The sequence below is a fragment of the Acromyrmex echinatior genome, chromosome 2, assembly GCF_024713525.1.
Source record: "Acromyrmex echinatior isolate Ae372 chromosome 2, ASM2471352v2, whole genome shotgun sequence".
Classification (NCBI taxonomy): Eukaryota; Metazoa; Arthropoda; class Insecta; order Hymenoptera; family Formicidae; genus Acromyrmex; species Acromyrmex echinatior.
This window is the reverse complement of record NC_141853.1, coordinates 24,042,899-24,057,350: the sequence shown is the minus strand read 5'-3', so window position 1 is coordinate 24,057,350 and position 14,452 is coordinate 24,042,899. Positions and strand designations below refer to the sequence as shown.

Sequence of the window (14,452 nt, the reverse complement as noted above, 5' to 3'; positions counted from 1 at the left end):
CATCTCTTTCTCCTTCGTTTGCTGACGTTGTCTACAGACGCGCGGTTCCTCTTCGCTCTGTTCTCCATCCTGCTGCTCTTTCCATTCTCCTCCTTCCTTCCTCTGTTTCGTTCATATAACTTCTTTTCTTCCTACAGCCTTCTTTCTTTCTTTTTCAACCGCATCATCCTCCTCGCCGTCCATGAGACGACGTTCGGCCACGAGAGAGGATCCGCTCGCGTATGCGTGAGGTCGCACCGAGTGCGGGTGAAAGTCTAAGTCCGTGGGTCACTCACCAGCCGCCCATACCCCGCCTACCGCCTAATGTAGGTGCATCTATATCGCCTGGTGCGAGCAATGGTCAGCCTAAACTATAAGCGCGCTCGCGTCTTTCTCGCGGAAATACCGTACGCGTTCGCGCGCTACCATCGCGCCGATGCAATGAAGCGGCACGACTGGACGGCTATCCTATTATCTCTCGCGCAGCAGATTCGAAAGATGCGCCGCCACCGATAAACCCCGACGGCGGGGTCCCCTTCCGCATGAGGAAGGCTCTCGGGCTTCGAACGCCGAGCGAATCCTCCGTAGAAATGTTATTATGATATCGCGAGTAATAACGCGAGTGATAGACGCGTTAACGCGTGCTAAGTAGCGGTTGTTACGTCTTCTCGCGTTGAAATCCGCGGATTTCAGCAGCTCGCGGATTGTGGCTCAACGTCTATTTAAGTATTAGATGCTGCTCGGATGTTGTTCCTCAACTTTCGTGCGATCCTCGTTTTCGAGAAATTTCAACGTAGAATACAATTGATAAAAGTCCAGTTGCCACTAAATAACGTACATAATTATATACATGCGAACCTAAAAATTTATCGATCCAATCTATTCAGTAATTGATTCTAATGAAAATATATTGCTACGGCAAATCCACCGAGGTGTAATTGCAAACATGTGTCGTAAAATTTTATCAAGCAATTTCGACGTCAATTTTACATATGATTCTCTTCGCAAGAATAATGCGTCACTGTCGAGCGGTCTTGACATTTTGTATCGGCAAACTACGCGCGTAGATCGTACCTTCTGCTCTGAAAATTACGCGGACGATCGTTAGAAACTGGCGAGCCTCGGTGAAAGCGTCGGTTGAAACATTGTCGCGAGGCGTGGGTCGCGGGGTTAGACGATACGTGCGATTTCGCTTCGTCCACGACCGAGCGAGTGAGCGCGCCGGAAGAGATGTCGCGTTTGCCGCTTCAAACGCACCTTTCCCCTTAGCGTACTGTCGCGTCATTGAGTTACGTGGCATGGTATATCGTGTATACGCCGTAATCACATTTGATTGATTGTCCACTGATTAATTGGCGTTTCGATGATAACAGCTATTGGGCGGAGCACCGATCGATGTTACGAAATTTTGATACGCGACTAATATCGTCTGTGAGATCTCTAAAATCTTATTATAGACTATGTAATATTAAATACGTCAAGTATTTTATCTTCAAATAATTAAAAATATTAGATATCAAAAGATAATCTGATTCCTCGAGTTAAATAATATTTTGTTATTTTTTTACTTTCACGTATGTTAAAATGTAAATTAGTCTACTTCTATAATTACAGAGAAAAAATTTTATTATGAATGCTAATTCTATATCCGAGAGTATACTTTGACGTCATGAATTTAACAGAGTAACAATTGATAATTTGCAACAAACAGAAAGTGTAAAATTAACTCTCCATCTAACTTGCCTAAATTAACTTTTTATCGGCCAAATTGGATTTTGAAGGCACAGTTGATATATTAATGATCAATTTTGATAAATAAATAAAAATCTATAAAAAAGAAGTGAAATTCAATCCAACTTCTATGATAATAAAAACTCGTTATTGTTAAAGCTTGTAAGAGTATGAAAGAATTTTTTTCAAATTTTTGTTTAGTCCGGAATAATCTGTTGTGAAGTTTAAAGACCAAGTTGTTGACGGAGGATGCAAAATTCCACATGGTCGATGGAAAATTAAATGTTTAGAAAAGAAGTCATATATTCATTCTTTGCCCTAAATTCTTCAGGCATGCTTTCTTTCATGGTATTCTTATAAATTGTTATACGAAATAAGATATACACATGGAACATGCCTAGTTTGAACGAAAATAGAAGTAAGAAAGATTTTTTTGTAATTCTCTCTCTCCTATGGAATATAAGCTCCTATAGCGGGGAATTGAATTTCGAAGGTATCGAATAATGAACTCCTACGAGCGAGCAATTGTGTACAGCGGAGACAGTGTTTTCACGGAGCGTTGCGCTTTGGTCGCGCGTAACTCGCCTCATTCGCCGCTAGTCACGCGTCGCATGCTCAGCGTTAACTCGCCTCGGAGTTGCGCTTACTCGAACGTGTCCGTAATACCACGCGGATGAGACAGGTAAGAGGAAGGAGAAGGAGAGGAGTACGCAATGAAATATACTTTTTAGTGTTCGGCCGTTGGTCGTACGCCGCGTCGCTGAGTCTCGCGGTGACCGTCGCTCGCTTGGCGGCTCGACGAGCGTGCAATTATCTCACTAACATTAATACGGCGAACACGCGATACTGGCGGCGAGTCATTACTCCCGTCTAACCTAATTAGCAATTCCTCGACTGCTAATTATTATTAATAGGTGGACATACCAATAAGCGCGATTAATCGCAAACGGTTATACGTTGAGGCCGCGCCTGTTGTTGCTTGGGTCGAAGGCAAAGTAAATAACGAAATGTTGATAACGACCATTAGGCGAACAATCGACGCGCTTAATGGTCGATGTAGCGTTTTACTTAAATTCCACCAGAGATCGGCGAACCCCTTGACGTAATTATCCGCCGTGGTGCCTTCCGAGGTTACGGTTGAAGTCAGCCAAGTGGACGAGTAGTATCGAATCGCGAAGGAATAAGAGGGAAGCGAGGAGAGTCGGGGAGATCGGGGGAGATGGTTACTTCTATAAGAAAGGAGAGCCTCCTGATTTATACCGTGTGCTTTATGAGCAGCCTGCCTCTCACGGTCGCGGTTTAAGTTTTGTCCGTCTCGGATCGGCACGCCAAACGGTGGAGATGCATGGAGAGTGACGTCGAGGGTGGCAGGGCGCAATAGGATTACGCGAATAACGAAAATGATGAACACTTTGTTTGCTTGTCTTATTTTCTTTCCGTCTGAACAACATTCTTGATCACGTATTTACTTAAGCTTTATGCTTGATCAGAATTTTTTTTTCATTCAAACAAAATGGGATACGTGACTCGAGGATAATCTGGTTCGAGAGGAAATAATTCTTCGTTTCTACATTGGCCGGTCAAAAAGTTAATTGTAACTCGAATTAACAAGGAAACGTCTCTCACCGATTTTAATAGGCTTTGAACATGTTATTGTAGAGCATCAAATAATATTGGACCTATGTTTTTTTATTTAATTATTTCAAGATTTAGACAACCTCTCAAAATTAACAATTTTCTTTTATTTTCAACGAATACCTTTCAATCACGAGATATTTGGAAAAAAAATTTGTAACAGTTTTATGGTATTTCGAACTCTTAATAATAGTGTTTTCAGATTTTTTTGAAAATATTAGAAATAAAAAAATCCATTATTTTCGTGAAGTTGTTTCGACCTCTACATCTTGAATTAAAGTAGATAAAAAATATATGTTTAATATTTTTTATGTTCTATAACAATGGTGCGTAACTTGTGAGAATTTTTCTGCTGCCTACACCAGCTCACTAAGAATATAAAATCATATTTTCTATTTTATGCAAATAAAATAAAATGCGCGGCCCGAAAAATTTTACTTGTTTTTAAAATGACACTTTTCGAAACCCTTAAAAAAAAGATTATTATTATCAGTAGTCTATAATATGTTCAAAGTTCCTCAAAATCGAAGACAGTTGTCAATAATTTTCTTGTAAGTAAAATTCCACTTAATATAACGTATTGTCTGAATTTTTTGGAGTGAAATTTTCACTCTAATCCTGAAGTCACACTGACCAGTTCACTCCACATGGTGGAAGTATTCACTTTAATAGAGTGAATTCTTTCACAATAAGACAAAAAGTGAAGAGTTTCATTCTTATTTTTAAAGTGAAATTATTAATGCTCTAAACTTCACTCCAACTAAAATGCAGAAATTCCGCCAAATCACGCCTAACGCCTTCTCAGTTCTTGTTCTCGTACAAGTGCCGTTTACAATTGCCAATTATTAACTGTGTTTAGTTGTTTTGAGTGAACAACGTTTCAACAAGTGTTTGACAAACTCGGTAATGAATCTATCATAGGTAAGCCTGTTTATACATTTGTACATGTTACAATGTTAAATGTAAAGCGTACTTTCGTGTCTATTCATACATCGCGACAATCGCGATTCTACCTACGGTTATCTCAGCGAACTCTAGAACTATATCTGCGCATGCGAATTATGTGGGCTGACAACACTTGCACTTTCGTCGTTTTGTGTTATATCGTCATCAACTCGTCGCGCCAGTACCTCTGTCTACTGTGCTATATATACACATATATATTTTTTCACACTTTTTGTGTGTTTTTTCAATTATGGAACATCTTTACTAATTATTCATCAAGTCATGAATTCTTTCATGCCGCACCCAACAGCACATACATAAAATAGAAATCAAAAGGATACGAACAGAGGTTTATTTCATATAGGTACTTTAGGATAATGAAAGAAATTAATTTCTACTGAAAACGTTAACAAAATATAATAAATCGAAATTCATGTCTTCAATCTTTAATATGTATGTATTCCTGAACAGATAAAGTACTTACAAGATTTCAAGACTTAGTCAAAAAATGTCTGTGACTCTATGATGAGGTTACAAAACATCCTCTCTCCGAGAAAAGTCACTCTTTTTAGAATTGAAGAATAAATTTAAATGAAGAGCGAACAATTTCATTCTTTTGAAAAGTGAAATTTCGCTCCATTTCAATTGGCGGTATTTTCATGAATATTTGGAATGACTTTTCACTCCAAAAGAGTAAGATTCCACTCTAAGAAATTTAGAGAGTATAATATAGAGGTTTAGAGTTTAGAGACTGTACGGCAACATAATAGTTCCGAGGGCGGCTTAGAGAGAATGTCGCGCGAGTCGCGAAATAAATCCCATCAGACTCCGCGGCGATTTTTCGCAAACTATGAGCAGGTATGTTGATTGCGAGCAGCGATGCGCATAGAGATGCACGTAGATGCCCCGCTCGCATAGCTATAGCCGAAGCGGCATAGCTATGCGCCACTATAATGCAGCGTGGTTGAGCGACATCGGTTAAACGATGCTCCCGGGTGAACAGGACATCGAGGGATCGCTGGACCCCGTTGCTGAGAAAAGAGATAAGCCGCGGACACGTGGGAAAATTACTGCGCGGCTACTCCACCGATTCCTTATAGACCCTGGTCGTCCATTGTGACTTCAAGATCGCATACCACTATTGATTTATTCTAAATCGCCTTCCGCCACGATACGCTTCGCGCCGGTACGCGCTAGTTATTTAAGCTCGACCGGCACGTGGAAAAAGTTAGAAAATATAGCGTTCCGATGAGGAAGAGATAATTAAAATGATCAGAGGGAGAGAGGGATTAGAAGATAAAAGAGATGGACGGATGAAAGAGCTTATCCCTTGTGTGCCACCCTCAAGCTCGTTATGTATCTGCTATTGGATCTTCTGGAATTGCATTGTGATTCCCGCCCAGATTGATTCGAATACATTAATACTTTTGAGACTTTCACAGATATTTTCTTCAAAGGTACCAAAGAGTATATTATCGCCATATCGTGATCCATTGCTAATGCCAACGTTTTGTGAACCTTGCCGCAAGATAATGCTGAGTATCAGTGCGCTCCTTGCCTTGATGAAATGAACAGCAAGGTTCATGAAACGGTGATAACCCTTTGATACCTCAAATACTCATTGTATTCCCGGTAATGTCGAAAATTGTCATTACTTTTAATCGAATTTTTAACTAAGTAGACGGTTATCTTTTTTTACTTTCATAAGCGGTTGCCGTTTTGATTACAAAAATGCATCTTTCATAAAATCACATCTTTAATTTATCCAACGGATACAGCTTTTACAAGAATCGATTCGCTCAACGGCTTGCGTCGTATAAATAAAATACGATACTGCTAAAGTTCTCCTTTGCTTCTCTGACACCCTTCTCGTATATCTTATATTTTTTCTAACCAAGAATAGTGGAATTTCTCTGGATGGTTTACGAGCGAATTCTATATCCTTCATTCACATGGAGCGCGGATATGCTTTTCGATCCCAACGACGCAATAGCAGAAACGACGATGACAGCGGTAGCAAAGGCAGCAGCAATAGCAGCAGCTGGGTGACTGCGAGGACAAACATATCAAGAAGGATCGGAGCGGAGAATGGAGAAAGAGGCGGATATACGCGATGTACGAAAACGAATGTTCAGAACACGCACGAGCGAAAAACTGGTCGTGCCACCTACACGAGCGATACAGGGTCGCGCGGCGGGGTCAAAGGTCGGGCCCCCACGGAGCAGTAAACGCAATTTTTGCATGGCGACCGAATGCCAATGAAAACCGGGTTATTAATAAATCGACGTAATCGTCGCGATCGTCACGGTCGTCGCGGTCATCGCCATCGTTGCGCGATGCGCACAACGAAGGGCGCGACAGGGCGAAGACCCCCGAACGAGTGCGGCTATTCTTGAGCTTTTATAACGCTCCTGGTGGGAGGAATAAATTAAAAATAAAATAAACAGGGGAGAAGGTCAAGCGTCGCGACATTGCATTAATAAACTCCCCGGGCATCGTGCTTAAGAGGTTCATTCCTCCGCTTCTCTCTTTTCCCTTAGTCTCTACTTCTCCATCACCCTCTTTCACTCTGCCTTTCTTATTTTCTTTCTCCCGTCTGTCCATCGCCGTCCTTCTCGATTCACTATCCGCACGATATTCTTTCTCCTTCAGCGATATCCCTTTGCCTTTTGACCGTGGCAAGTGCTTAATTCCATCAAGTCTTAACTTTCGGATTAAAAGAAGAGTTAAGAATCAGTTTTTTGTAAATACGAAAATATTTGCTGAATACACGGGATATAGCATTTTTTTCTGATATGGTCAACAACTCTTCCACGGTTAATCCCACATGTTTGTAACTAACATATTTGCCATCGTCTTATTATGTAAAGTCTATAAATATCTAATGAAAAAAGAGAGAAAAATATACAATATAAAAATACAATACGTTAGACAATATTAGTATAATAATAGCAATGGAATAAATATTGTATTCGCTGCTGTATAACATTTACATGGTAAATAATTTTAATATTATTTTTAAACTTTATATAAATGGATCTCTCGTAAAGCGAAAAGGAAACGGAAATCAATGAGAGACGCCCGTGCGTTTGTGTCCTCTCCTCTTTGGAAACGTGCCTCGGTACCGTGGCTTACCGTGAAGGAACAGAATCCAGGATACTCCAGCATCTAGATACTTCCTCGGCCAGCTTGAGTCCGTATCTGAGCGTAGATCGGAATTCAGGTACACGGTAGCGCTACCTCGAGGCGCACAGCTCGTGAACACACCACCTCCGTCCGCCGTGGAGGCAGGGAAAAAGCACAAAGGACGAAGACAAGAAGTAGGAAAGACGGGGTAAGAGACGGCTGGGTGGACCGAACGAGCGGGAACGAGGTAGAAAACCTCGCGGCGGGCGAAAGAGAGACGCAAAGAGGAGTCAGCTTGCGAGAACGGTCGAGCCGCGCGGCGACTTCAGCCCCGCCGGCTCTGGTCGTCCGGTGATCTACCGTGCCGAGCCAAGCCCCTCATTAACGCCTTTGCTAAGAAATTACACGCAGTCGGTGGCAAACAAGAGCAAGAAGATGTCGGCCGCGCTCGTTCTGGTACACGAGACCAGCGCTCTTGTCCGCCGCCTCGCCTCGCTTCACCGCTTCCGTCCCGTTCTCGCGCGAACGATACTTCCTCGGCTCTCCTCCCCTGTCGCGAAGCGTGCGAACCTTTGCAGCCAATTCGATCGAGATTCTGGTCCAGATAGCGCGCGCCCTCGCCGTACGTGCCCGAGAGAGCCTCCGCCTCGAGAGATCGCGCGAGATTTCCGAGCTTCACCGATTCTACGCTTTAAGCCAACATTTTGCCGATTTTTATCGTTTCCATTTGCTTGCGAAGATTAGTATATTAAATCTTTTATATATTTTTATGTCAGCTGATTAATTAAGATTTAAAAATTGTTCAAGTTCGAAAGACTTATCTTCTGTTTAAATTTTAACGGAGAAATAATTGCAACGTTTCTGTTTAAATTTATTAGAAACAGTAAATTAATCCTACTAGTAGGTCTTTCAAGCTATTTCTTTGAATATTAGATATTATCTAATGTGAGTTCCGGAAAAAATTACAATGTAATAAAATTGCTTTCGCTAATGTGCTATTTTTCCTAAGAAACATTTTTTTTTAATTTACTATACTTTGCCGCAATCGCACGTTTAATCATCCAAAAAATAAAACAGTGATGAGATTCGTCCATCATGCAATCGCACTAACAGATCAGAAAACGGGTTCTCTTCTCTTGTTAAACTAGGCAACACCCAGAAACGTCTTTTAACCGATCCCGCTTGTATGAGTTAAGAGCTCGGAATAAGCTCCACGCATCGCCAATCGTGAGACCAAAAAGTCATGAACTCGATCGTTGTACACGACAAGACGCGCGTCGGCCGAATTCCTGTAGGGTCGTCCTGCCTGCACTCCCTCCGCTCAACCTCCCGTCCTTCGCGTTGATGTCTGGTGCCCGCGGTCGGTGTTACGATCGAAATGACTGACGTACTGACGGGAAACATTGCGGCCCCCCGCTGTCGAATGTCGTCGGCCGGATCGGCCGAGTGACCGATGTGGATGAATCTTTTTCAACTCCGACGAATGGCCGTGAGAGATGGATAAAGAGTCGGGAAAAGAGCTCAAATAGAATGCTTCGAAAGGCGGTCGAGAGAAGTTGCGGGTAAATATGGATAAACAGATTTGTTGAGTGTCATGGCCGGGAATGATCATCTCTTCTAACGTTACGTCATACCTATACGGAGGAGCCGCCAATATGATTAAATTCACGTGGAGAAGCGAACTCTCGCACCGTTACACTGATCTACGAAATAAAATAACGCTCCTGAGAAACAAAGTATGAAATGATATCAAGCTCCTAGAATAAGCTACGTATAGCGATACATTTGAAATTACTTCCGCAACGTTTGAACCCTGGCAATCCGTGCGAAATTCACGGGCATTCTCGACAATAAGTAACGGTTGTTACGGACTAACGGTCGAACGTCAACGAGCAAACAGTGTAGAGCCGGCCGACGTCGTCTAGCTGAGGGCCGATCAAAATTTTCACTCGGGCGATGCGCATAACTCGGTTGAGTTGTTGCATCCACCTACCCTGTCCGGGATGCCCATCATCGCGGCGCGGTGCCGGCCCGCGGTGCACCTGGGATGACGGCTCTCTGCAAGATTGTAGATCCGTTAAACCAGGCGGAGAGAGAAACTGCGGCCGGCGAGGAGACGTCCGGCAGAAAGATACACAGCTGAATCAAGTCGCGCGCGCGTGCGAGCGAGCTTATACGTGACTTCCGCTTCATATCGAGAGTAACGTCGACGAGTCGAAAGTTTCGAAGGGTTTCCGCGATGGATGGGAGAGAAAGAGGAGAGGGGCAGAGAGGATGAGCCATGTCGTGTCTCCATTTCTTCTACGCGCACCGCGAATCCTCGTTACGTTGCCGCGAAGGAGAGCACGCGCGTCTCACGAATGCGAGGCGCGACCGTGTAGGCGTGTAGAGAAGTAAGAGAATGTCTTCCCGTGTCTGCCAGATGTCTAAACGTTGATAAGCCTCGGCGAGCGGCTAATAGCCGTTTAATAAGATTACGTCTCCGGGCGGACGGACTTGACGTGGCCGGAACACGGTTTTCTCTCTCTCTCTCTCTCTCTCGCTCTCTCTCTTTCTCGGGCCAGGCCCGTTTGCGTTCTTACGGCCCGATTTTATGGTCTCGCGGGTACATACATAGATTACAGCTATACATGACCGTCGTATTGCGACGTGGTTACATACGTGAGCGTTAATGCGATCATGTCACGGCGCGGTGCCGTTTTTCGTCAAACGAATGAGCTTTTAGGGCGCTCGATAAAAGGTTCGTTGTGCAATATGTATCACATGTCTTTTCTGGGATAATCTGATAATAGAGCGTAAAGCTTCAGATATAATTAAAAAACATGGGCAACAGAAATAGGGAATAACAGATTTCAATCTATCAGAAATCGCACGAAAAGGGCCATTTTGCTGAAGTATTTGAAATATTTAGCTAGATACAGATTCGAAAATAATTTTGTTAGATTATCAAAATAATTATGTAGGACGCTCAATACTGAAATGTCAAATCACTTTTTGAAGTATTGTTTAATTATCATGTTTGTCAATTGCTATGTAATTATTTAGATCGTCCGAAAAATTATTTTCAAATCTATATCTAGTTGAATTTTTAGATGTTTCAGCAAAATTCTTTCTATACATATATATGTGTATGTATAAAATACACGATTCCTGACAGATTGAAATCTATTATTTTCTGTTCCTATTGCCTGTACTTTTTAATTGTGTCTCAGACTCAACATTATCATACCGATGACGGATATCGTGCGATCATGTAACCCATTTCCCGACGATAATCGCTTGCGCACGATGTTCGTGGGCAACAGTCGGCTTTTTGTATCCGGATAATTCCTAACATTGTTTATGGAGGCTCGAATAATAATTATAAAACATAACGTTGTTGTAACGCCCCCAATATTGTACATCGTGCATGCTTGTAAACCTCGATAAATGTCATGTCGCTATATTGGACGTCGTTACGTCGTACGACCGGTTCTACGCGCGCGATATAATATAATTTATTAATGCATAATTCACTGTATTTTATTAGGTCAATTTAGTAATATAAGTAATTAGCAGCATAAATAATATCTCCGGTGCGAAATGCTTTAAATAAGTATACTCTTTCCTATACACGCGGTGTCATAAACTTATAATCTTATATGTGAAAATACGATTAGAATCATGTAAAAATTACTTAATTGCTCGTTCAATGTAATTCAAAAAACATTAATATTATGGCATAACGTAATTTAACTCTAAAATGTTGTCATTAAAAAGATACATATATATCATCTTAATAAGATTATTCTACGACATTTGTTCACAGATATATAAAATGTATATTTCTATAACCTCATAATAAATATATATCACTTAAAAAATTAAATAGAATGATCAGAATTATGTTTGGTAACATATAAAAAATATAGAAAAAAGGTATTTTATAATCAATGTTAAATTATGACGATTTCGGAGGATATACAAAAACGAGATGTATCAAGAAGGCCCAGCAGTGGTCATTTGCATCCTCATTTCCAATGGTCAGTGGTTTCACGGGCAATATCGCGAAATTTATCGGGGTGCGGTTTGCGATGATATTTTACACAACGAGACCGACGTGTGTTCGGGGTACACCGTAGGGCCCACCCATGGCGGGGCCCCAGCACCACCCCATACGTTTGGTACCGCAGAAAGAAGGGGTGGCCCAACCAATCGGGAGGTGGAGGGAAACGCCGTATAACCTCGCTATTATTCTGGTATTTATATCAGTGCGCCCGCTGCTCTCACCCACCTAAATCTTCTTAATACGCGGCAGTTAGTGCACTTTATTAAACTCGCCGTACTGGTACGCGCGCCCTCACCCCCTCTCCCATCGTCCCTTTTCCCTTCCGCAGCTTTCATCTTCGCCAGGACCACGAAGGAAGAGGGAGGGAATGCAATTCGCTGCGGGACATCGAATCACCGCCACACTGCACGCTTTTGCATTTAAATTCAATGAAAGCTTGCCCGGCTTGCGCAATTTTTTTTACCCTTTCTCTACGTTCAGACTAACCTGCGCCTTTTAATTTTTCTCGAACTGTGATTTATAACTTTTACTTGGCTGTAATTGTATATATTACATCTATAATTTTTATTTGGCGGCAATTATGTCAACTATGGAAATGGTTTATAAATCTTAAATGTAAATGATGTTATTAAGTGAAACGTACTATAAATTGAAATATAAAATACTTTAATATAATTATATTATATATATATATATATATATATATATGAAATTAATGTTAAAATCAACAGTTTAAATTAACGTTGTAAAATTGTCACATAATCATTTTTCTACTTGTCAGACGTAGAACTATTGAAAGAACTATTTAAACTATTCAACGCCAATGAAACGATCACAGAAATTATTACGTCGCATTTTAATTAAATTAAAATGCATTGTACCATCGATCTAAAAGGCAATTCTCTCCCGGATTATTCATTTAGAACAGGTATTCACTCCGACACCGGGGTATCTTCCCCGAATTAAATCTGCTTTCGAGGTCGAAGTTCTGCGTGCTTCTGAGATTTTCGAGTCACCTCAGCGAAGAGTCGTCTCATTTGCATACGTGACCTGACCCGGAGTCACCCAAAAGAACGAAGCGGCCGAGGCGGCTTTATAAAACAGTCGAGAGAAAGACGCATCTTCCTGCCCGCCTCCTCTCTGATCCAACGTCGCGTCGGACCGCGTCCAGCTTGGTCCACGTATAGGTGATTGCCGTCCGAAATTTATATTCTCGCAAATTCCACGGAATCGTCGGTCGGTCGGTCCCCCGAGTACGTTCGACAAAACGGTCGCGGGCAGCAGATTTATATAAAACTGTAATGCGGCATTGCGCGTGTAACGAGCAAAACCATAAGCTCTGCCTACCACGAGCGAGGTCGACGTTAAAGGGGGATTTTTATAGCGTCGGCAGCATCGAGGATCGTTATACTTGCCAGGATTTATAGATTTTGCCCAGCGCTCTCTGAGCCGAGCGCGTCCGGTAGTTTAGGACGCTTTTAGGACGCCACGAGTAACGATCCTTTAAAATCCATCGTTTAACGACCATTTTAAATTCGTGCACGCCGCCCGATACTTTCCTGTATTTGCTTATCGGAGCTTTGGATGATACGACGAGATTTATCGTTGAATACCACAGTTCGTTAAAACAGTGCAATTCGTTTACACAATGAATTTGCAAATAATTATATTAATAAATAATTAATTGAAAGCCTCTATACAAATCATGTACGAATCTATTAATAAATGTCTCTTGATCAAATATCTGACCATTAAATGAAATAAATATTATTTTCAAAGAACAAAATAAAGAAAAATATAAACGTAACTACTTAAAATATTACTTTCGACATAATGAGGTAATTACTTATTTGTATTTATCTATGTGTTATCTATGTGTGGGTATAACTGTGCGATTCACGTAACTCACAAATTTATGCATATTCCAAGGACAATCATTGATGATCATGAATCATGCGGAACAAGCGCTTCATTATTTTCTGCGATCATTTCCTCAATCGATGAATATCGAAACGAGCAGGAACTTCTCGTAGAGGGATTTCCTAAGGAAGGGGTAGGCCAACCAGCCAGCCAGTTACAGGAAGAGAGCTCCGTCTCGAATAGAAGGAATAGGTAAGGCCACGTACGTGGAAGTCGAGTCAAGGCGGGTCGAGTAAGCACGAACGAGCGAAAGACAGCGTCGTAATCACATTACCGCGATTTTTTCGCGGCGACCGGCTATTAATTCCGCGGTTGTACATGTATGCGCGCCGCGCCGAAGCGAAGAAGAGAAGGCAGAAAAGAGGAAGAAGTGAAGAAGGAGATAAAGGAGGAGAGAACGTAGAATAAGAACCGGAGAAACAGGGAGAAAGAGGATAAGGGAAAGAAAGGCGTAAAGGAGATGGGGGAGGGAACGAGAGAGGACGGAGGGCGAAGAGAACTGGTGAGAAGAACGAGGAGGAAGAAAAGGAAGAGAGAGAGAAAGAGAGAGAGGAAGAGGAGAAGAACGAAGACGAAGACCTGCCGGGTATAGGCCTGGGACCCCACCTAAGCATCTGCGAGCGCGGCCCCTAAGCATCGGTGTGCGGGTGTGGCGAATACGTGCCGGGGTCGACGGGTCGGACCTCGATGGACCCCTGGACCTCTTGGAACCTAGATCTTCGTGCCCGTGAACGCACGCAGCGCCGTACTCGGACGCACACTGACGCGCGCGTATTCCTCGCATCTACGTGCACATACACGTCCTCCATACACGTATGCGTATGCGCTTACGAGAGGTCTCGCTCGCGAGAAGTACGGGCCGAGCACACGCACGCCCGAGCCCGGGTAGAGGATGAGCGCGAATAGGCATAGGCGTGGGAGAGTTCATTCAGCGAAGATACTATCGCCGATTTTATTTCTAGGCGGATATATCCCGTGCCCGTTAACCGACGGAGGGTGGGTGGCAGATTGGGGGACAGCGGGGAACGGCCAAACGGAACGCTCGTAAAGGATGCGCGCGCGATGCAT

General features: G+C 42.6%; 1 protein-coding gene across 7 annotated transcripts in view; it reads right to left on the bottom strand.

Moving 5' to 3' along the window:
* LOC147910662 (uncharacterized) overlaps positions 1-14,452 on the bottom strand; it is a 446,179-nt gene that overhangs the window by 106,605 nt on the left and 325,122 nt on the right. The gene's annotated exons all lie outside the window — the stretch shown is intronic.